Raw genomic sequence first — 24,881 nt, forward strand, 5'->3', positions numbered from 1 at the left:
TATTATTAGTTTCCTTTCCTCCACCAGCGAGTTGGTGCCTTCTCGATGGTGTTATTATTATCATGATTATAGCTGATGTGTACAAGTAGACTAATTTATGTGAGTGATTCGGAGACAGAGGTAGGCCACGAGTTCCTTCTCTGCCACCGAATCATTTATGTTTATATATAATCAATGTCAAGGGTCTACTCTCCCCACTCCTGTAGCGCTCAATCCTAGCCTTCCTGACCAGGCCAAAGTTTTGGTTTTGGAGGGTAGGCTAGGAACAAGAAGGTTTAACCTCCTGCTTTTTCGTGTTTTTAGCCTAGTCCTTTTTTACCTGAACGATTAGAATCTGCTTTTTGGCGACGTTGCCTGGGCGACATCCTCGTAAGAGGAAAGCCAATCGCTTGCGCTCGGCACCTCCGTATAGGAGGTTGTATTCGGCTTCTCGGAGGGTGCATCCACCTGGCCGGTTGCCGTTCCGCTGGGTTTCCGCCACTCATCTCCCTTTCCCTTTCCGGGCCAGATTAGTTCGGGCGATGTCTCGTTAGTTCGCTACTAATTACTTATAGTAGTTAGTAGCTGGAGCATCGAACACTGTCCTGTGAAAGCAAATAGGAGTTACGATACGATAGAATTAGTTGTTTTAAAGGTACTTTATGTATATCGCCTGCTTGAGGCAGCGGAGTCTCCACCGGACTAGTCGGATCTCTCGTATGTTATTGTCCAATTAACCCTTAAACGCCTACTGGACGTACCATACGTCGACTAAAATTGTCTGTTGGGTGTCAAGTGGATGTACCATACGTCGACTAAAAATGCTTTTTTTAAATATTCGCAGAAAAATAATTATAGGCCTAGTTTGCGAAAGGTTTTAAATCACGCGCCTTGAGGGATGCTGGGAGTTCACGGATCAAGCTGTTGTTTTGTTTATAAGCGTCACCCAGACGCGCATGCGCAAATTTCCTCCTTCCCGTACCAGAAAGCATCAGCGCCGCATCGTCCGAGAGCGATTTTTTGACGCATCCGTGTTTTGCAGAACTTTGGCGAGTGTTTGCGTATTTGTGAGGCAACAGGACGTTTGCAGAGATGTCCCAACGTCGTCAGGACTGTGAAGGCGCGATACTGCCTGTCGGCAGTGAGCATGTGAGACGAGTTTTAGACTGGGATGCTGGAGAGGGACCAAGCACCTAAGATGACCCAGCTTCTCAACGCCGTGTTGTGCGGCCATGTGTGACCGAAGGGGACCAAGGACCACATCCCGTGCCTTTTACGACCCCTAGGAAGCATCGGGGTGTCCTGAGGGGCATCCGTAAATTTTTGAAAAAAACTTTTTCCTTCGCTGAAAATCCTGGCATTTCTTGAGTCACCTTGTTGTAATTTTTTCGCCGTTTTATATTATTCGTTACATAAAGTGTTATACATCAAAATGTGTGCAATTTCATGTAGAATACAACAAAAAATAAATAATTCTTTTAGCTTTTAACAGTTTTGAAATATTTTCATTTAAATCACGATAACTGACAAAATTTAAACATTCGGTCAATTTTGACTAGACCGAAATGCTCGAAAAACGCAATCGTAAGCCAAAATTCTTACATTCTAGTAACAATCAATCATTTACCTTTATTCTGCAACAAACGGAAAGTCTCTGGCACAATATTTCGATTTATGGTGAATTTTTGAAAAAAACTTTTTCCTTCCATCCGCGCGCGCGAACTCCGCTAAAAATCCCAGCATTTCTTGAGTCACCTTGTCGTAATTTTTTCGCTGTTTTATATTATTCGTTACATAAAGTGTTATACATCAAAATGTGCGCAATTTCATGTAGAATACAACAAAAAATAAATCATGCTTTTAGCTTTTACCATTTTTTTGAAATATTTTCATATAAATAACGATAAATAGAAAAAATCAACCTTGGTCAACTTTAACTCGATCGAAATGGTAAAAAATGCAATTGTAAGCTAAAAAACTTACAGTCTAGTAATATTCAATCAATTTCCTTCATTTTGAAACAATTGGAAAGTCTCTAGCACAATATTTCGATTGATGGTGAATTTTTGAAAAAATTTTTTTACGTCCATGCACGTTATTTAATTCATGCATCATTTTGTGATAATATTTTCTCTGTGTTGCTTTAATCGTTTTACAATCTGTTATATACCAAAATCATTGCAATTTAGTGTACAATACAACTAAAAAAATTAACTCATTAGCTTTAACCGTTTTGCTTACAGCGATTTGTATACAATTATATACAAGTTTTTTTTTTTTGCTGTCATATATTCCAATATTTATATATGATAATGATATTTTTTTTTCATTTCTGATGGTTGCATACTAAACTTCAGGCAATGAGAAAAAAAGGAGCCAAAATGAACTCTTAATCTTAAAAACTAAGCATGCTGTGATTTTTAAAAAAAAAACTTTTTTTCCGCTTCGGCGGTAGCTCCCGAACGCCGCCAGCATACGGGAGACGTTCTTGTAAATAGGGCTTCGGCGTTTAAGGGTTAACCACTCCGGTGGGTATGGTTTCTGGCATATTTTACGGTTTCCATTATTTGGTTACTGCCTTGGGTGATTTGAGAGATGAGCTATATGCAAACACTCTATGTCGCTCATATTACGCCGATTCCATATTTATGTGACACAATGAGATTTCAGTGACAAGTCACGGCAGAGTAACATAGAGTACTTTCTTAGAACACAAATATTAGTTAGTTAACCATCCCGTAGCATAAATCTCTGTTAAAATAGACTTTTGCTGCCGGACTCTGTTCCGGCGGATCCTGCCTTGATGATACTCATGTACCATCATTCCACTTACAGATGGTACATTGTCAGGAGCCAGGTTGCACGGCCGTCCTCCAACAACCCTGCGGACATGGTGTGCCGCTCGCACTCCAGCTGCGCGGTGCAAGTTGGAGACCTGGTTGTTTGGCACCCGGACGGCTGTGAGATTTGTTACGCTCTTTACGAGCTGGTAACAGATGTGTCGGTAAGTGACAAGAGACTGCTAACCTTTAGTCCCTTTGATTTTATTGACTCAATTTGGATATATGCAAAAAATATTGGAGAATATTTTTAGCAATTAGTACAAGTCTTACATCCTCTTCCAGTCTAAACAAGCAATCCGAGCCTCTTCGCTGTCGACCCTGAAGACCTGGGTCGGCGGATTTGGAAGGAATGTTACGTCTGGCCGCCCCTATGTACTGTCGGAGGAGATTTGCAATCTCCTTTTTCCGAATGCTCGGATCTCTGCTGCAGTACCGAAGGACGTGGCCGCCCCATTTATTGCGAGGATCAGGGAAGAGACGTAGACCCCCCAAGACGAAGATCTGTGCGAAGGGGTGGCGGAAGAAGTAGCGGCCATCAACATTCACGTTGAACCGATGAGCATGGATGACCACCAGGTAGAAGGTAGGGTGGTAAGTGAGGCAGGTGAAGGTAGTAGGAGTAGGTCTATTTTATCCAGTTCACCTTCTTCGTCCTCTTCTTTTCAGGGATTCTCCAAGTCAGCTAACCTTGGGAACAGATCAGTGACGTCCTCAAGTAAGGCTACTCCCCCGTCTAAGGGGTCGAGGACCAGAGTTCGAAGGCTAATCCCCCACAGCGTAGCTTCGACTCTGAGGCTTTCGTCGATCTGCTGATGCAGAGGATCGATTCAAAGGTTGAAGCTCGGCTACAAGATCTTTCGTCTCAGCTTGTCACAAGCTTAGAGACCTCAGGACAGTCAGTGTTGTCATTGGCACAGAGGATGGAGACCCAGGAAAGTTTGCTTGCCGGATTCATCCAACCCAAAGCAGCACAACAGTCATATGTTGTCCCGGATGCCTCCAGACTGCCTCCCTTTGATAAGAGGAACCCGTGGCGGCTGGCCCTGCATGCTCTGCTGCATAATGACACACTGACCATAGAGGGATTGGGCACTCGTCGTCTGGAAGAACTAGAGTTCTTTCCAGCCAACCTAGTGCCTCCCTATCCAGGCTATGCCAGGTTAACTGAGGAGGCCTGGATTAGATCCGATAAGGTCCCTAAGGAAACGGTCATCTTTCCTAGGGACCAAGCTCAATCCACCCTGATGCGCGCTCTCACTGACTGGGAGTGCGAGAACACCAAACTTACTCCCTTTAGAGGAAGTGTCACTATGTTCTTTGTAGGTGGCTCTATTCCGACCCCCTGCACTACTAAGATTGCAGAGCTGACCCTTCAGGCTGAGATGGATGGCAAGCCCATACCTCAACTCTGGGAGACAGATCCCACTTCCCTTCTCTTCCCCGGAGATTCGGAATGTTGGTTGGGAGCTGCGGCGACGTTCATGGTGGGGAAACTCGATCCCGAGTGTGCCTCCACCCTGTTCAGCGAGCAACTTCCCAAGATTCCGGAGGCTCTGCTGAAGACGGAGTATGAGGCAAGATGCAGGTTGAGTCGCTCCATTCATTCCGTCACCATCCCAGAGGTGACTGCACTAGTATATGCTGATGAACCACTGTTTCAGGTTCTCACAAAGTCATTACTGGCATCCTTCCAATCGGATCTTTATGACTTTGTGGTTGCGAGGCAGAACTGCCGGAAGCACATTTTTGCCGACGCCACCATCAGGCATGAGCCCAATAGACTCATGAAGAGCTCTATCTGGGGACCTAACCTCTTCCCAGAGGATGAGGTCAATAACGTCTTGGCAGAGGCAACCAGAGCGAACCAGAGCCTTCGCTTTCGCTGGGGTCTTCCTTTCAAAGGAAGTCCTCTGAGACCTCTGGACCTCAACCTAAGGGAAGGAAGAGGTTCAGGAGATTCCAGGACTATCAGAAGGCTCAGACTGTGCTTCAGGCAGTACCGGTCTCGCAGATCGGACAGCCTTCCACATCCAAGGCACTGCCTTGGCAGCAATATGTTCTAGTACAGCCGGCTCAGCAAGCTTCGGCTCCGCCAGCCTTCGTGACGTCCCCAGCTTTCAATGCCTCGTTTGAAAACCAGGGGGCGTTTCGCGGATACAATAGGCATGCAAGGGGTAGTAGAGCCAGAGCCGCCTACAGAGGTAGAGCAGTGTCCAGACCTCTCTCGCGTGGAAGAGGAGCCCGAGGAGGAAGAGGAAGTAAGACCTCTTCCAATCAATGAGACTCCTCAGGTAGGCGGGAGATTGTATCTCTTCCGGGACCATTGGACCTTCAGTCCATGGGCCTACAGTATAATTTCGAAAGGTCTGGGATGGAGCTGGAGCAGAGGGCCTCCTCCGTCAGTCAGATTCCATCAACCTCCATCCAAAGACTTACTGGACTATGCAAAAGACCTTCTGCAAAAGAAGGCAATAAAGAAAGTCAGACACCTGAAATTTCAAGGCCGTCTGCTCAGTGTCCCAAAGAAAAGACTCAGACAAGCACAGAGTAATTCTAGACTTGTCTCGTCTCAACTTATACATTCAATGCGACAAGTTTTGCATGCTTACAATCTCGCAGGTACGGACCTACTTCCCCGTGGGGCCATCACCACCTCTATAGATCTTACAGACGCATATTATCACGTCCCGACTGCGAGAAATTTCTCTCCTTACCTAGGGTTCAGACTAGGAAAACAAGCATACTTGTTCAGAGTCATGCCATTCGGGCTCAACATAGCGCCCAGAATATTTACCAAACTGGCAGAGACAGTAGTTCAAGAACTATGGGCTCAAGGGATTATGCTGGCTCATACCTGGACGATTGGATAATTTGGGCATCCAACGCCAAGGAATGTCGACAAGCAGCAATCACAGTAATCAACTTCCTGCTCTAGTTCCGGCTGCTCAATTTCAGTGGTTAGGAATCCAATGGGACCTAAACACACACAAACTGTCACTTCCGCCAGCCAAGAGGAGGGAAATAGCCAAAGCTACCAGGCAGTTCCTCAAGAGCAAAAGAGCCTCTCGTCATACCCAGGAAAGAGTTCTAGGCTCTCTTCAGTTCGCTTCAGTAACAGACTTGCTACTAAAAGCCAGACTGAAGGATATAAACAGGGTATGGCGGAAACAAGCCAACAGCAGAAACAGAGACAAGATGTCTCTAATTCCGCTGATATTGAGGAAGAGGCTTCGACCATGGTCGACAGTCAAGAGTTTGGCGAGGTCAGTGCCTCTTCAATTTCCCCCTCCATCGCTAGTGATCCATGCGGATGCTTCCCTAAGCGGATGGGGAGGATACTCCCAACACAAGAAAGTTCAAGGAACATGGTCGACAGTATTCCGCCAGTTCCATATCAACATTCTAGAGGCAATGGCAGTATTTCTAACATTAAAGAAACTACGTCCAGCCAGACAGATTCACATCAGACTGGTACTGGACAGCGCAGTAGTTGTACATTGCCTAAACAGAGGGGGCTCCAAGTCGAGCCATATCAATCATGTAATGATTGCAATTTTCTCTCTGGCAAGGAAACATCTCTGGCACCTGTCAGCTACCCACCTGGCAGGTGTTCGAAATGTCATTGCAGACTCACTATCCAGGACAACTCCGCTGGAGTCGGAATGGTCCTTGGACAAGACATTGTTCGAGTGGATTTGTCTTCAGGTACCGGGTCTCCAGGTAGACCTGTTTGCCACAGAGAACAACCACAAGCCTCCGTGTTACGTTGCTCCCAATCTAGACCCTCTAGCTCATTTCACAGATGCGATGTCAATCGACTGGAACAGATGGCAAAGGATCTATCTGTTTCCACCAGTAAACCAATTGATGAAAGTTTTACACAAACTCAGATCATTCAAAGGTCAAATAGCACTTGTGGCACCCAATTGGCCGAAGAATTCTGAGTGCCCTAGCTTTATGGACTTTATGAAGTTTGCAGCTGAGAAAGACGCTGACATTGACCCTCTCAATACACTGTTCATAGAATCAGATAAGAGGGAATCTACACTTAGACAATATGACTCAGCAGTTAAAAAGTTAGCATTATTTCTAAGGGAATCTGAAGCTCAGAAAATGACCACAAATCTAGCAATCTCTTTCTTCAGATCATTATTTGAGAAAGGATTGGCCATTAGTACTATTACTACAACAAAATCTGCTTTAAGAAAAATATTTTTACATGGCTTTAATATTAACCTTACAGACTCATACTTTTCGTCAATTCCTAAAGCATGTGCTCGTCTTAGACCAGCAATCCGTCCACACACGGTTTCCTGGTTCTTAAATGACGTACTTAAATTGGCATCAGACACTGATAACGAATTATGTACATACCCGAGTCTGTTAAGGAAGACGTTGTTTTAAATAAGTCTAGCCTCAGGAGAAGTTCTGTTGTCTCCGGATCTCAGATTTCTAGCAAAGAATGAGGATCCGCAAAATAGATGGTCTCCTTGGAAGATTATTCCCCTTCCACAGGATCTATCTCTATGTCCAGTTAACACTTTAAAAGTTTATTTAAATAGAACTTCTAAAAGAACTTCAGGCCCTCTTTTTGTTAGGGAAGATGGGGGTACCATTTCCTTAAAGGCCATCAGGCAACAAATTCTTTATTTTATTAAACAGGCTAACCCGGAATCAGTACCCCAGGTACATGATATTCGGGTGGTAGCTACCTCAGTTAATTATTTTCACTATATGAACTTTGATGACCTCAAAAAGTATACGGGCTGGAAATCTCCAACAGTATTTAAACGCCACTATCTTAAGTCCCTAGAGGCTCTTAAATATTCCACTGTAGCTGCAGGAAGTATTGTTCCTCCTGGTTCAGCTCAAGACTAGTATATATAACTCTTGCTTGTCCTTATTGTAATGTAATTCTTGATTAAATTACCTATTGGTATACTCTCTCGCCTACCTGCCTCGCTTGCATGCCCTGCTTTCTAGCCTTTTAGGTCAGGTCTGCTTCACAGCCTGACTCCTGCCTGTAACATTGATATCCTGTATTTAAGACTTAATCTGGTTAACATTAAGTATCTTGGTGTTGGTCATTTGGTATTTCTAGACTATGTGCCTTATAGTTTTTAATTATATTTTGAACTTTATATTTGGGACTATTAAAACACAGTATTGTTCTCTTAGTTTTATTTAGCTCCATTAAGGTAAACTCTAGATGATACTACCAAGCTATTGTATGGCTGTTTCTCTGTTACTATTTCACTGGGTGACACAGGTCAAGCCCAGAAAAGGGATTTTGACAACGGAAAAATCTATTTCTGGGGGAAGGCCTGTGTCACCCAGTGACCCATCCCTATTCTTCCTTTCCCACCCGGATAGCATACCAAGCTTGGAGGGTGCTAATTTTGGGATGAAGATGGTGGGCGCGAGTAGTATGGGTAGCGAACGGAAGGTAGTAGGTAGAACGGCTCTCCCATGATGGGGGCTTTGAGAACGGAGAGATCTATTGGGCAAAGCATCTGTGATAGTGGCTACCACTCACCCCTTAGTGTATACCGACACCATTGTGGTGATCGATCCAGGGGTAGTAACCCTGGCATTATGGATAGCATTTTCTCTGGTATATTTAGCAATATTTATACTGTACTTAGAAATGTGTGCTATTGGAACCATTTCACTGGGTGACACTGGCCTTCCCCCAGAAATAGATTTTTCCGTTGTCAAAATCCCTTTTTTGTTTGGTTGTATAGACACTCATCACTTTAAGACCAAGTTCTGTTTCTACTACTTGGTTGGTTAGCGAATTGCTCAGTAAATGAGACATCCCCCCCCTTCTTCTCTCGTCTGCCTCCAGTGGATAACTCAGACAGTGATAATGAAGTTATGAATGCTTAAATTCACAAACAAAATTAAAACAAGAAATCGTAGGTTAAATGTTAGAAATTATTTAAAAGTTTGTGTATCAGAATAAGGTCGTCAGTAATTTCAGTTAAATAAAGTTATGTAAATGAGAGAGAGAGAGAGAGAGAGAGAGAGAGAGAGAGAGAGAGAGAGAGAGAGAGAGAGAGAGAGAGAGAGACATTCATTCATCACGGTTGCTTATGGAACTTTTGGTGGTTTGTGTGTATAGTTAGTGAGGAGTGTTTCTATATGATATATGATAGTTGGTATGTGCAATATGTTAGGATTTTTATTTTGACATTTTTGCTCCACAGTATATTTAAAATTTTTTACCACATTATGTGGAATTTTTTGTTTAAAAGTGGTCAGTCATGTAATATACACTGGCACCTGAACTTAACCCTTAAATGCCTACTGGATATATCATACGTCGACTAAAATTGTCTGTTGAGTGCCAAGTGGACGTACCGTACGTCGACTACAAAAAATTTCAACCTTCGGTCAACTTTGACTCGACCGAAATGGTCAAAAAACGCAATTGTAAGCTAAAACTCTTACATTCTAGTAATATTCAATCATTTACCTTCATTTTGCAACAAATTGGAAGTCTCTAGCACAATATTTCAATTTATGGTGAATTTTTTAAAAAAACTTTTTCCTTACGTCCCCGCTGTAACTCGGCCGAAAATTTCAGAAATTCTTTTGTCATTTTGTCGTAATTTTTGCACTGTTTTATATTAGCCGTTACTTAAAGTTTTATATATGAAAATGTGCGCAATTTCATGTAAAATACAACAAAATACAACCCATGGTTGTAGCTTTTATCAGTTTGGGAATATTTTCATATAAATCTCGATAACTGCCAAAATTTCAACCTTCAGTCAACTTTGACTCGACCGAAATGGTGAAAAAATGCAATTTTAAGCTAAAACTCTTACATTCTAGTAATATTCAATCATTTATCTTAATTTTGCAACAAATTGGAAGTCTCTAGCACAATATTTCGATTTATGATGAATTTTTGAAAAAACTTTTTCCTTACGTCCGCGCCAGAAATTCTTTAAATCACGTTGTCGTAATGTTTGCACCGTTTTATATTAGTCGTTACATAAAGTTTTATATATGGAAATGTGCGCAATTTCATGTAGAATACAACAGAAAATAACTCATGGTTGTAGCTTTAATCAGTTTTGACATATTTTCATATAAATCACGATAACTGCCAAAATTTCAACCTTCGGTCAACTTTAACTCGACCAAAATGGTAAAAAAATGCAATTATAAGCTAAAACTCTTACATTCTAGTAATATTCAATCATGTACCTTCATTTTGCAACAAACTGGAAGTCTCTAGCACAATATTTCGATTTATGGTGAATTTCTAAAAAAAAAAACTTTTTCCTTATGTTTTCTTGCGGCAGTATCTCGGCTAACATCTCAGAAATTCTTTCGTCATGTTGTCGTAATGTTTGCATCGTTTACATTAGTCGTTACATAAACTTTTATATATGAAAATATGCGCAATTTCATGTAGAATACAACAGAAAATAATTAATGGTTGTAGCTTTTATCACTTTTGAAATATTTTCACATAAATCACGATAACTGCCAAAATTTCAACCTTTGGTCAACTTTAACTCGACCGAAATGGTCGAAAAACGCAATTGTAAGCTAAAACTCTTACATTCTAGTAATATTCAATCATTTATCTTTATTTTGCAATAAATTGAAGTCTCTAGCACAATATTTCGATTTATGGTGAATTTAAAAAAAAAAACATTTTCCTTACGCTCTGTGCGGTAACTCGGCCGAACATCTCAGAAATTCTTTCAATCACGTTGTCGTAATGTTTGCACCGTTTTATATTAGTCGTTACATAAACTTTTCTATATGAAAATATGCGCAATTTCATGTAGAATACAACAGAAAATAACTCATGGTTGTAGCTTTTATCAGTTTTGAAATATTTTCATATAAATTACGATAAATAGAAAAAATTCGACCTTCGGTCAACTTTAACTCAACCGAAATGGTCGAAAACTGCAATTGTAAGCTAAAACACTTACAGTCTAGTAATATTCAATCAATTAGCTTCATTTTTCAACAAATGGGAAGTCTCTAGCACAATATTTCAATTTATGGTGAATTTAAAAAAAACATTTTTTACGTCCACTGTTACGTTAATTCATGCATCATATTGTGATAATATTTTCTCTGTGTTGCTTTGATCGTTTTACAATTTGTTATATACCAAAATCATTGCAATTTAGTGTACAATACAAAGAAAAAAAAATAATCCGTTAGCTTTAACCGTTTTGCTCACAGCGCAATTTGTATAAAATTATATATGAAAATTTTTTTTTGCTGTCATATATTTCAATATTTATATATGATAATGATATTTTTTTTCATTTCTGATGGTTGCATACTAAACTTCAGGCAATGACAAAAAAAGGAGCCAAAAATGAACTCTTAATCTTAAAAACTAAGCGTGCTGTGATTTTTTGAAAAAAACTTCTTTTCCGCTTCGGCGCTAACTCCCGAACGCCGCTGGCATACAGGAGACATTTTTGTAAATAGAGGCTCGGCATTTTAGTGTTAATAGACCCCGGCTCATTGGATTTTGTTATGTATTGAATGTGTCATCAAGCTCTGGAAAAAATCATATCGTGTATGTATGTGTTTTTGGCTCATCAAGAAATAAAGTTGTAATTATTTCACTTGTGTGTTAAAAATTTTAAGTACAGTTTACAATAAAATTAGATAATGTAATTTTTAAATTTGTGCTTTAAAGTAGTTGTTTAACAGTGAAAGTGTCACTCAGCTCATCCAGCAATCACATGCTCAGAAATTCTAAGATGTTTGTATAAATAAAGTGTAATTTTATGCATGTATGCACTGTACTTGTTTTTCAGAATGGGCAGTCATACTACTGCAAATCATTAATAAAACAAAAAAAAAGTTCCTTAAATTAACTGTAGGAAAGTGATTTGGTTTTGTGTTGTGAGCACATCCTCTAAATTCTAAGATCTGTGGTTAGAAGTGTACAGTCAGCCCCCGGTATTCACAGGGGATAGGGACCACAACCGTCCGCGAATAGCTAAGATCCGCGAATGCTTCGTGTGTGCCTCTAAAAAACTGATAACTGCCTATTTTAATAGTTCAAACACCAAAGACCCTCTCTCTAAAAACACTTATAACTGCCCGTTTCAACAGTTTACTGCCTATTTTAATATTTCAGGCATCAAATATACCTTAAACTATCATCCTAAAACACTTTAACCCTTTAACACCGGCTGGATGTATTTTATGTTGACAAAAGTTGTCTGTCGGGTGCCAAGTGGACATAAAATATGTCGACTACAAAAAGTTTTGTTAAATATTCACGGAAAAATACTTATCAGCCTCGTTCGCGAAAAATTTTTAATCGCTCCTTGAGGGATGCTGGGAGTTCACGGATCACGTTGTTGTTTTGTTTACAACCTTAACCCAGCTGCGCATGTGCGAACTTCTTTCTTATCCCAAAAGAAAGCATCAGCTAACTCTGCTGAAAATCTAAAAAATTCTTTAATCACTTTGTCGTTAATTTTTGCACCGTTTTCTATTAGCCTTTACATGAAGTTTTATATATGAAAATGTGCAAACCCCCCGTATTCGCGTTCTCATGGTTCACGGACTCACACATTCGCGGGTTTCTCTGTGGAACATATCTAGCCATCATTCGCGGAAAATTCGCCCATTCGCAGTATTTTTCAGTGAGAAATATTCACTAATTAGTGTAATTTCATATAATTTTCATGAATAAATGCACTTTTTGTGATAAAACTTAAAATACTCAGGTATAAGCATTTTTACAGGGTTTTTCTTGGTTTAAGCTATCAAAATGGGCAGTTCTAAGTGTTTATAGAGGGGTTTTAAGCATTTGCGGATTTGACCTATTCGCGGGGGGGTGTGGGATGCATCCCCCGCGAATACGGGGGGTTCACTGTACAACAAAAAATAACTCATGGTTGTAGCTTTGATCAATTTTGACATATTTTCATATAAATCATGATAAGTGCCAAAATTTCAACCTTCGGTGAAATTTGACTCGACCAAAATGGTCGAAAAATGCAATTGTAAGCTAAAACTCTTACATTCTAGTAATATTCAATCATTTACCTTCATTTTGCAACAGACGAGAAGTCTCTAGCACAATATTTCGATTTATGGTGAATTTGAAAAAACTTTTTCCTTACATCCGCGCTCGCTAACTCTGCTGAAAATCTCAGAAATTCTTTAGTCACTTTGTCATAATTTTTTGCACCATTTTATATTAGCCATTACATAACATTTTATATATGAAAATGTGTGCAATGTCATGTAAAATACAACAAAAAATAATTCATGGTTGTAGCTTTTATCAGTTTTGAAATATTTTCATATAAATCACGGTAAGTGCCAAAATTTCAACCTTCGGTCAACTTCGACTCGACTGAAACGGTCGAAAAATGCAATTGTAAGCTAAAACTCTTACATTCATTTACATTAATTTTGCAACAAACAAGAAGTCTCTAGCACAATATTTCGATTTATGGTGAATTTTTGAAAAAACTTTTTCCTTACCTCCAAGCGCGCTAATTCTGCTGAAAATCTCAGAATTTCTTTAGTCACTTTGTCGTAATGTTTGCACCGTTTTATATTAGCCGTTACATAATGTTTTATATATGAAAATGTGTGCAATTTCATGTAGAATACAACAGAAAATAACTCATGGTTGTAGCTTTTATCAGTTTTGAAATATTTTCATATAAATCACAATAAGTGCCGAAATTTCAACCTTTGGTCAACTTTGACTCGACCGAAATGGTCGAAAAATGCAATTGTAAGCTAAAACTCTTACATTCTAGTAATATTCAATCATTTACCTTCATTTTGCAACAAACAGGAAGTCTCTAGCATAATATTTCGATTTATGGTGACTTTTTGAAAAAAACTTTTTTTTTACATTGGCGTGTTACGAATTCATGCATCATTTTGTGATAATATTTTCTCTGTGTTGCTTTGATCATTTTACAGTTTGTTATATACCAAAATCATAGCAATTTAGTGTATAATACAACGAAAAAAAAAATAGCTCATTAGCTTTAACCGTTTTGCTCACAGCGCGATTTGTATACAATTATATATGAAATTTTTTTTTGTGCTATCATATATTCCAATATTTATATATGATAATGATATTTTTTTCATTTCTGATGGTTGCATACTAAACTTCAGGCAATGAGAAAAAAATTAGCCAAAAATGAACTGTTAATCTTAAAAACTAAGCGTGCTGTGATTTTTTGAAAAAAACTTTCTTTCCACTTCAGCGCTAACTCCCAAACCCCGCCTGGCATACGACAGACACTTTTGTAAATAGAGGCTCGGCGTTTAAGGGCTCTCTCTCTCTCTCTCTCTCTCTCTCTCTCTCTCTCTCTCTCTCTCTCTCTCTCTCTCTCTCTCTCTCTCTCTCTCAGTTAAGAAATGCATGTAAGGCAGTCTCTGGTTTACGGCAAGGATTCCATTCCTGGCAGAGCACTGTAACATGATAAACGCCAATTTATAGTGCTGTAAAACTGTGTACGGTGCCGTAAAACTGCGTATGGCACCCTAAAATCAGGTTAACTGCACCGTGAGCCAAGGGTTGTAATGTCAGAATGCTGTAACCCAAGACCTCCATAACTCAGGGACTGTCTGGTATTTAAATAGGAATGGAAAAAAATACATTTTATCAATATTTTGGTATGTTTACATTAATATTAATATTTAAAAATTGGTAAATTACTTTTTTTATCATAAAAAATGTATTTAGTCACAAAAATAAAATGAAAATTTAGTAATTAGTGAATATTGCTCGACGAAAAAATCTGTGAATTACAGGATTTTCCGCAAATAATTTGGAAATAAACTCCACAGAAAAATCCGTGAATAGGCAGGGGTGGACTGTAATTGCACTGTACAGTATATGTATCTTAGACTAGGAAATCATTGTTCATTGAAAGTATAAAAACAGTTTATGTGAGTATATTTTGCAACAATTCTAAGATTTGTTTGAAAAGAAGGGGATTACCTTAGCGTACTACCTCGACACCACATGAGTTTGCACCATCACTCTTGGTTCCAGGAAAAATATCAAGATTCTGTTTTAAGGTGCACATACTATATATATATATATATATATATATATATATATATATATATATATATATATATATATATATATATATATATATATGTATGTATGTATGTATGTATGTATATATATATATATATATATATATATATATATATATATATATATATATATATATATATATATATATATATATATATATATATATATATATATATATATATATATATATATATATATATATATATATATATATATATACATATATACATATATACATACATATATATATATATATATATATATATATATATATATATATATATATATATATATATATATATATATATAATCAGAAAGCTACAAACGTCCTTTAATATCCAAGAAGCTCTACCTACTTCGGAAGTAATATATTTTCATATATGTTACGAAGGAATTTTTTAGTTGATAATAAGTCCACCGTCCGTGGGGTCGAACCAGCGACGGACGAGGACCCAGGACTACAGGGACGCACTAACCCATTCGGCCACAAGAGAGGTTATAAGTGAATATCGCCTCCCATCAACTCACCCGTCGAACTACACGGTCAACATGGCAGAGGTGGGTGGATATCGTCTCCAAATGCAAAACACCTGAGTTCGACAGGTGAGTTCATATATGTTACCGAAGGGGAATTTTTTAGTTGATAATAAGTCCACCGTCCCGTGGGGTCGAACCAGCGACGGACGAGGACTCAGGACTACAGGGACGCACTAACCCATTCTGCCACAAGAGAGGTTATAAGTGAATATCGCCTTCCATCAACTCACCCGTCGAACTCAGGTGTTTTGCATTTGGAGACGATATCCACCCACCTCTGCCATGTTGACCGTGTAGTGCGTTTGTTGCACGTAGCCATATTATGACTATTTATCACATCACCGTGATTCATATACAATCAGAAAGCTACAAACGTCCTTTAATATCCAATTCGCTCTACCTCGGAAGTAATATATTTTCATATATGTTACCGAAGGGGAATTTTTTAGTTGATAATAAGTCCACCGTCCCGTGGGGTCGAACCAGCGACGGACGAGGACTCAGGACTACAGGGACACACTAACCTGTAGTTGGTTGGAGTAGCTCTACTTGCTGGGTATGCATACAAGATATGTAAAATACAAGAATATCATACAATAAGAAAAAACCATAAACATCATTCTGTCTGTTTTAAAATGAATTACAAGACAGTTTGCACCTCCTGGTTTCTGCCTCCCTTAATACTGTATGGGAGAGAGAGAGTGTGTGTCACAGTAAATGTGAAGTGTTTAGTAACTTCTGTTAAAAAAGAGACAGGTGTTTATGGTCTTTTTTCATATTGCATAATTTTTGTGTAATGTACTTTACATATTTTGCAAGTATACCCAGTACATAGGTAGAACTGCAATTTGCTGCTGTATTGTATGCATTTTTAGAGTAAATTCATTTCGCAGACATTTCTCTGAAATTGAATGATAAGTGAATTAATACTTGAATTGAATAAAAATTACAGAATGCCAGTTAGGATAGGCAGTTAATTACAGGCAGTCTCCGGTTAACAGTGGGCTCAGTCAACGCTGATCTGGTTTTATGGTGCTTGTCTATCGACGAAATTGCCGATTTCCGCTATCGGTGCCAATAATTTGGCATTGGTGCTGATACATGCCTAACAGAGGTGCTGATAACTGAAAATCGGCGCTTTACAACACCAATAAGCCCTGAAAATCACCGAAAAAGCCCCTGAATCGCTGATTTTTAGTTAGCAGAGGTTTTTGGTTATTATCACACCCTCAGAACAGAACCCCCGCCGATAACCGGGGACTGCCTGTACTTTATTATATAGAATTATTGTACTTTCTAAGCTTGGCATGTTGCTCCAGGGTAGTGTGCTGTGTTGCCTATATGCTAATTTTTGTTACCTAATGGATTTTGTTTCTTACTGGTATAGGCAGACCCCCAACTATCCTCCTTTAAATTGAGGTGCCACTCTTGCAATAATCCTCCTACACTACTTTACAACATTTACCCTTACAGGTTGGGCTAAAATATACACTAAGAATACCCCTAGAACGGGGAAACATTAAGGTTGGCCAGTTTAAATAAAAAACATCAATGGAAAGAAGATATGCAAATGCACATGAAAAAAAAGTTCTTACAAATTTTCTGTACCTAACAGAGGAAGTTGAAAGTGAATATTTCCAACCCTGTATGGGGCCTCTTTTCCAAGTCACTCGTAAAAATATGCTAATTTTACCAGTTTATCGAGGTTTTATCTCATAATTTTTATTTTATTTTGTAAAATTAAAATTACAGCTCACATAATATCATAACATAAGAACTAAAATTAGTAACAAATTCTGAATATATTTATGGTAAAATATTTATGAGATGTACCAAGATGGGGAGATGAAGTATACTTTAATGAGTTATACTTTTTTCTAATATTTGTTTGTGCTTTAGTTTGCAAAATTACAATTGTAGCTGTCATACTACGTAAAAGATAAGAACTAAAACCAACAGCAATCCCTGGGTATATTTATGGGCAAATATATACAAGATGTCCTGGGACGGGAAGGTGCTGTACATTCGCCCATGAAATCTCAAGTCATACTGATCTCCCTCTATCCTGTACTAAGGTGCTAATGTTGCCATAAGTCATTTATGGCTCATTCAAGTGAGTTGGATATTTTTCCTCCAAAATTCCTTCAAACTGCAAGGCGTGAAATATAGAATCTCACCTCAGGCGCTCCCGATCAAATGCCCAGAGCTATTATTATGCCTCACATGGTCATGTATGGATGCATGGGGTTGAGTATGGTAGGGCAGAGAATATTTCTTACCAGGAACTGTGGAAGTTTCCAGTTCTTTAAAATTTAGCATCTAGATCAGTTTTAGTTGTTTATCTTTCAAGTTCAAGACTGTTGGACTTTGAAATTTTCTTCTAGTCTTAGAGTTTTCCAAAGCAACCATACAGATTTTGCTACTAGCAAGATTTTCTTCTTTTTGTTGAAAATCCTTTCAACCTTTGTCAATAAATAGAAGAATTTGGTGGGGGAGGAATCCCCTGATGAAGCTGGCTACGAAAAAGTACCTCTATTTTGGTACTTTGTGGTAATCTTACACATCAGCAGAAACAGTAAAATTAACTCCTAGGTCCAGTTTTAATGCAAATATGTATTGAGAGGTAGTGGGCAAACTTATATGTACTAAACTTAGAAATGTTTTAAAAATAAGTTGGTTCATCAAGGATTACAATGGTCAGAAATGATTAATACTAGGTCAGTCTGGTGATAGAGGGACAGATATATCAAAGCATGGTAGAGCTGCAAGCCTAAACACCATTTTCTACTAAGGGTCTATTTGAAATAAAATAAAGGCATCAAGAAAACTATGGTTTATGTACTATGATGTATAAAGTTGTTTTAAACCTTTTACGCTTAATATAAACTGCACTGTCACACAAAGTCCACCTAATATCAAGTTCCTTCTGAATTTGTTATTAGGAATTGGCATTTTAGTAAATAAGGCAGTAGTGAAGGAAACATGTTATTCAGATATGGTTAATAAAGTTTTTGTAAATATCACCCTATTGCAGTGTCAGTCTCAAGAGGGTCACATCATCCTCCCAGCAGTTGAGAATCAGAAAAGGTTTGACATTCTGTGTTGAATGCTGAAGCCATCATATGAAAAAAAAAAGACTTGTTGTGATGTAAGCATTTCTTATCAACAGTTTATTACCTTTTAATGTAAAAACTCCGACTTGACAATAATCTTTTACCATAGATAGATGCTCTGGGTTTTGTATTCTGAAGTTATAGGGAAAGCTTATACTAGGCATGTCATTGGCCGTATACCTCTTCTTTCTGACGTAAGGCAATGACACCTCTTAACAAGTTTTTCAGTTTTAAGCAACCTCTTTCAACATATGGTCATTTATTAAAATAGGGGCCTGTATTTAACAACGTTGTTGCATTTCAGTATGGACTTACCTGTATTCTTGCTATTCTTTACCCTTTGCAGACCCAGACGACAAAATTAACATATTTCAATTAAAATGATTTAATGTGAAAAGTGAATGTCTTAGAATTTTCTAGATCTGTTCTCTCATTGTTTAACTACTTAATGACTGATTTACAAAAAACACTACAATAATAGGACTTTTTGTTGAGTTAGCAGTTATTTGTAGCATTTGTGGTTGAGAGAGACATGTTCTTAATTTTTCTTCTTTTACAGTATATTCATATATTTACTTCTTGAATTTTTCTTAAATTACAATGTTATAAATAAGAGCTAACCACTTGCTGGTGAAATTGTTGATTAGAATTATTGCATGAAGTTTCATATACCATATATGCTTGTGTAATGCATAATATCGCGTATTGTGCGACCCCCAAATTTTCACCCATAAAAAATGGTTTTATCATGTATCTAGTGTATGATGCAAGGTCCTTTTTTGAGAGACCAAATTACAATATACTAACCTCTGTATCCCATCTTCTAGTTAAGTTAAAAAAGCAAAAGAGTGGTAAGAGTATCATTAGTAATGCTGTACTTGAGTAAATGCGTACAGCCATAAACAACTGAATGAGAAACAGCTGTTCTGCTATGAACAACTGAATCGATAACAACAGCTGTTTTGCTTGCATTTCAACCATCATACCCATATTAGCTATGGAAAAAAAGATCAGCAAGGAAACATACTGCTAAATTTAGGCTTCAAGTTGTAGCTGAACTTCGATATGCCATCAAACTTGGCTGTAAATAAAATTGGAGAGGAAAGTATTTTAATCAGAACTACTGGGCATGAAAGAACACATTTTACTGTTGTTTTACTGTGTATGAAACTTTCCCCCATTATCTTTAAACGGAAATTGATACCTAAACAAAATTTCCAAGTCCACTTTCACAAAAAGCTGAAGCAATGCAAATGGCACATGATTACAATGTTCGTATTTTATAGTCCAGTAGTAATTGGATAGTACAGTGAAGTAAAGCATAACTTTTTAAAAGATCCATGGGAAAGATGCATATTCATTATATTTGTATTTTATAATACGATACTAGTATGTGAATATTACATAGGCTAATTTTATATCTTGTGTATGATGTGACCCCTTAAAATTAGCTTCAAGATTAGGTCTTCAAAAGTCGCATGATACGCGAGTATATATGGTAATTACTAATTTGTTTATATAAAATTAGAGACCTGTTGTAAGATTAGAAAAATATTAATTTCATTTCAGATGAAGTTTGAGTGGCAATTTCTGATATAGCTTTGTATCTCACATTAAAACTCTGATGTGGTAGGTTATTCACAGTTGTATAACACTACTATGTCAAGGAGGAACAGTGAAGTTAGGCATTTGTCACATAGTATCTTAATTATCAAAATGCCACCGAATTACTTGACTCACCAATTAACATGGAATTCCACTTGTCTACACCCAAGTTGGATGTTCATGCATTAAGTACAGAAGCATAGTAGCACTTCAACTTAATGAATCTCACTTATTGGGTTTTGTGACTCTGGATGTGTCTGAGCCTGGTAAAAGTGAAAATATTATTTCATAATGACAGAATAATCCAGTAAGTATGACAGATTTATCAGACAGTGAAACAAATGCACATGACTGACATTTTCTTGTCTATACTTGTGGGGTTTGAGTGCTCAGGAGTCAGTCATTAAGTGTCCGTTTTCTGCTATGTAAACGTGTGCTTTATCAATATGAGCTATTTTTTCACTTTTGCAAGCAAAGTACAGTATGTGTTGTTATCTTTTCTCTTATGTTTGAAATTTCTAAATACCATTTACAATGTAGTTACATAATGTAATGTACTTGGAGAATATTGTTAAATTTATGCTTAACCCTTAAGGGACAGGCTAAATATGTATATATATATATAGCACACCCCCAGACCAGTCAAATTTTAAGGTTGGCCAATTTAAGAAAAACACTTCAATGGAAAGAGGAAGATATGCAAATGCACATGGTGTAAGAAAAAATCCTGAGAAATTTTCTTTACCTTCCATGAGAAGTTGAAAGTGATTAGTTACAGCCCTGTAACATGTTAAACATGTTTTTTCTAATATTTTATTTTATTTTATTTTGTAAAATTATAATTACAGCTCACACAATATCATAACAGGTAAGACTAAAATCAGTAACAAATTCTGAGTATATTTGTTGTAAAATATTTACAAGATTAACTGAGATGGGGAGATGCAGTACCTTTTTGTGAGGTATAAATATCTTTTCTAATATTTCTTTGCATTTTTTGAAAAATTACAATTATAGCTGATATACTATCATAAAAGATAGCAGTCCCTAGGTATATTTATGAGCAAATAAGTAAAAAGACGTCATGGCATAGAGAGGGACAGTACATTCCTGCATCAAGTCTCAAGGCACATTGATCCCCCTCTCTCCTCTGGACCATTGAAGTAATATGAACATCTTTTCCACTAAATTCATCCAAGTCGTATGGTGTGCAGTATTAATACTCATATAAGTTAGTCCGTCCATCACTCAAAATCTGTTATAGATAATCATATGATGATGCCTGTCCATTAAGGGTTAAAAACTAATTTTTCAAAAGTGAAGGGTCATTTTTTTGTTTGGTTAAATAAAGTGGAATTGCATGCATGTGTGAACTGTACCCATTTATCAGAATAAGTACGTATTCACACTACTGCAAATCATTGTTAAATATATGAAAACAGTTCCTTTCATTAATTTTGTTTTTAAGTTATTGGGCCATGCTTCTTTGTTTCATTGTGTAAGCACGTGCTCTGAAATTCTAAAATCTGTGGTTAAAAGAAGTTTGAGTGCACTTGTTCCTGTACTACAGATAGGAAATCATAAATTGAGCACATGAAACCAGTTCCTAGAGTGAATTATTTTGAATTTGATTGTGCTCAGAAATTCTAAGATTTGTGTTTAAAAGAAGTGCCATTGCTTCAGGCTGCCACCTCCACAACCCATGAGTTTGAAACACTGCTGTTTACTTAGTTACATACTGGTGGAAAATGGTGATTCTGACTGGGACTGAAATATTCAGTCATCACAACAACATTGGGGTCGCACATCCAATATGGTTTGGTATTTTGATTGAAATATACTATATTTAATGCATTTTTATTAATATTTCATTTTCAAGGTAAGGTCAGAGTTTGGGCTGTAAGTAAATAATTTTCAGTCCCTGAATGTATCCATATTTACATGAGCATCATGTTGTGAAACACTACACACTTACTGTGACCCCCTCCCCACTCTCTCTCTCTCTCTCTCTCTCTCTTTGATATAGTATTTTTATTGACATTCAATAAAGGCAGTACAGTACAGTTGTGTCTCAGTACAACAATGTAGTGTTACATGAATGTTTTTCAGTATGTGTATGTGAGTGTGTATATACTTGCATATATGTTCATTCTCTCTCTCTCTCTCTCTCTCTCTCTCTCTCTCTCTCTCTCTCTCTCTCTCTCTCTCTCTCTCTCTCTCTCTCTCTCTCTCTCTCTCTCTCATAAAGAATACCCTAGAGAGAGAGAGAGAGCTTGATAAAGAAAGAAAGAATGAAAGAAAGGCTAGCAAATGCAGTTTATGAATAGTTTACCTAACACAATGCACAGGTGCAAGTATACACACACACAGACTGAAAAAGAGAGAGAAAGGTGTAAAGTAAGTGTGTAGTGTTTTGTAACATACAGTATTTTGAAAAAAGAAAACAATTTGGGTTTTTTGTATTGTATGAGTTTTGTGCATTTTAAATATCTTGTAAGTATAATTAAGTAGAACTACACTGCAATTAATTTTCCAGGTATCTGAAATTGAATAAGAAATTAATATTTTAAATTGAATAATAATTACAACAAAGTAACACTTAGGACAGGATATTAATTACTGTACTTTGTATAGAATTGTTGTACACTATAAGCTATGCCTACATGGTGCTCTAGAGTATCATGTTGGCTGTATGTAGATCTTCGTTCTTTAATGCATTTCATTGCTGATCAGGAGGGAAGACCCCCAAACTATCTGTTAAGTTGAGGTGCCACTGTATTAAAATTTGTTGTGATGCTTCATGGTGATATAACTTGAGATTATTCACAAAATTATTCATTGCTTGTGTCCTGACAGTGTTCAACTTTTGAAAGGTGTGTATTTATTTGTTCTTCCTCTTCTTATGACACCAATTGCATAATTTTGTATTGTTGTTTTTTAGTTACAAATAGAATAAATCATGTTGTGTAATAATTTTTTTAATAATGTTATTAATTGTTTCAAGTAAGATTTGTCAGTAATTGTCATATCAAGGTTTATGATAATTATCAAATAATTCTAGGATGTAAGTCATTCCATAATTGAGGTAATATTTTGTGTTAAGTAAACTCTCAGGTGCTGAAAGTGCTTTGCATTGTTATTTTAAAGCTGGCTAAATTTTTATTATTAGTACAGTATTCTCATTAGTCTTAATGCTAAGTATTCACCTGTATATGCTTTAAATAATTTGGATGTTTTAGTTGATCTCCAAAACAATTACTTTTCTCATTCTTTTGGGGTCTTGCCTTTAGCATAAATTAAGAAAGAAGCTCATGTTATCATGACTAGATTTTTTTTCTTTGTGCTTTGTGGGAAGTACTTGTTGCATTCACATTTTTGTTTAAAGGGCGTAATTTCATGACAATATTAGAGCTATAATCATCAATATGTTGAGTTAAAATTTATGGAAGAACATGTTCTCATATGTTATAAAATTATGAATTTACACTTTTGATTCTAAAACTATGAGATCTTTGTACTTTTAGTAATAGTATAACTATTGCTTGCCATGTCATCTGCCAAAGATATTTTCTCATCTAGTCATATATACTCCAAGATTTTATACACATTGTCTTGGTGAATTCCAAGGAGTTAAATAAATTTCATATTACAGTCTTACTTCCACTAGTAATACTGTACAGTAATTCTGTAATCCATACTATTACTAGAGCTGTATTTTCAAGAGTTTTATCTTGTTAATACCAAAACTGTGATGTCCTTTAGGTTGTTTATTTCTTTTCTCTTTTCGGCATTGATTTGACATACTGATGTCCATTGCTGTGGAATGTTATTTGCTTGGTGCTTTTAAACATTTAATCTGTTAGAATTTTAAGTACATTGGTGTGTCATTATATATATATATATATATATATATATATATATATATATATATATATATATATATATATATATATATATATATATATATATATATATATATATATATATAACATATATATATATATATATATATATATATATATATATATATGTGTGTATATATATATATATATATATATATATATATATATATATATATATATATATATATATATATATATATATATATATATATATATATATATATACAGTCGACCTACAGGGGGAATGCGTGCCACTACCCTGTGCATATGGTTGAAATCTGTGAATACTTAAAACCCCTTTAAAAATGCTTATACAGCAACTGTCTATTTTGATAGTTCAAAACACCGAAAAACCCTCTAAAAATGCTTATACCTGAAAATTTTAATAGTTTTATCATAAAAAGTGCATCTAGTCATGAAAATGATATGAAAATACAGTAATTTGTGAATATTTCTCTAGGAAAAATACAGTGAATAGGCAAATTTTCGGCGAATAATGTGTATATATGTTCCACAGAGAAATCCATGAATAGGTGGAGCTGTGAATGCAGAACTGCGAATAGGTGGGGTCCACTGTATATATATATATATATATATATATATATATATATATATATATATATATATATATATATATATATATATATATATATATATATATATATATATATATATATATATATAAATCTCAGATTTGTTTTGTGGAAGTGTCAAACTGCCTAACTGCTGTACATTGTACCCTCATTAATGTTGCACAACAGGATGGGATTGTGATTTAGTGTTTTTTCAAAGAACTTTATAGTTAGATATA

At 36.6% G+C, this 24,881-nt stretch overlaps 1 protein-coding gene across 3 annotated transcripts in view; it reads left to right on the forward strand.

Annotated features, from left to right (window-relative positions):
* LOC136841649 (uncharacterized) overlaps nucleotides 1-22,404 on the forward strand; it is a 79,867-nt gene extending 57,463 nt beyond the window's left edge. For 2 of the 3 annotated variants that reach the window (XM_067108776.1, XM_067108779.1), the window contains one exon: nucleotides 18,485-22,404. The gene's annotated coding sequence lies outside the window, so the exon portion shown is untranslated. Of the gene's footprint in view, nucleotides 1-2,814; nucleotides 2,984-3,104; nucleotides 8,053-18,484 lie in introns of those variants that run through there. The other variant, XM_067108777.1, reaches the window with a different exon arrangement.
* The last annotated feature ends 2,477 nt before the right edge of the window (nucleotides 22,405-24,881 follow it).

This window comes from Macrobrachium rosenbergii, chromosome 9 (assembly GCF_040412425.1).
Source record: "Macrobrachium rosenbergii isolate ZJJX-2024 chromosome 9, ASM4041242v1, whole genome shotgun sequence".
Lineage (NCBI taxonomy): Eukaryota > Metazoa > Arthropoda > Malacostraca > Decapoda > Palaemonidae > Macrobrachium > Macrobrachium rosenbergii.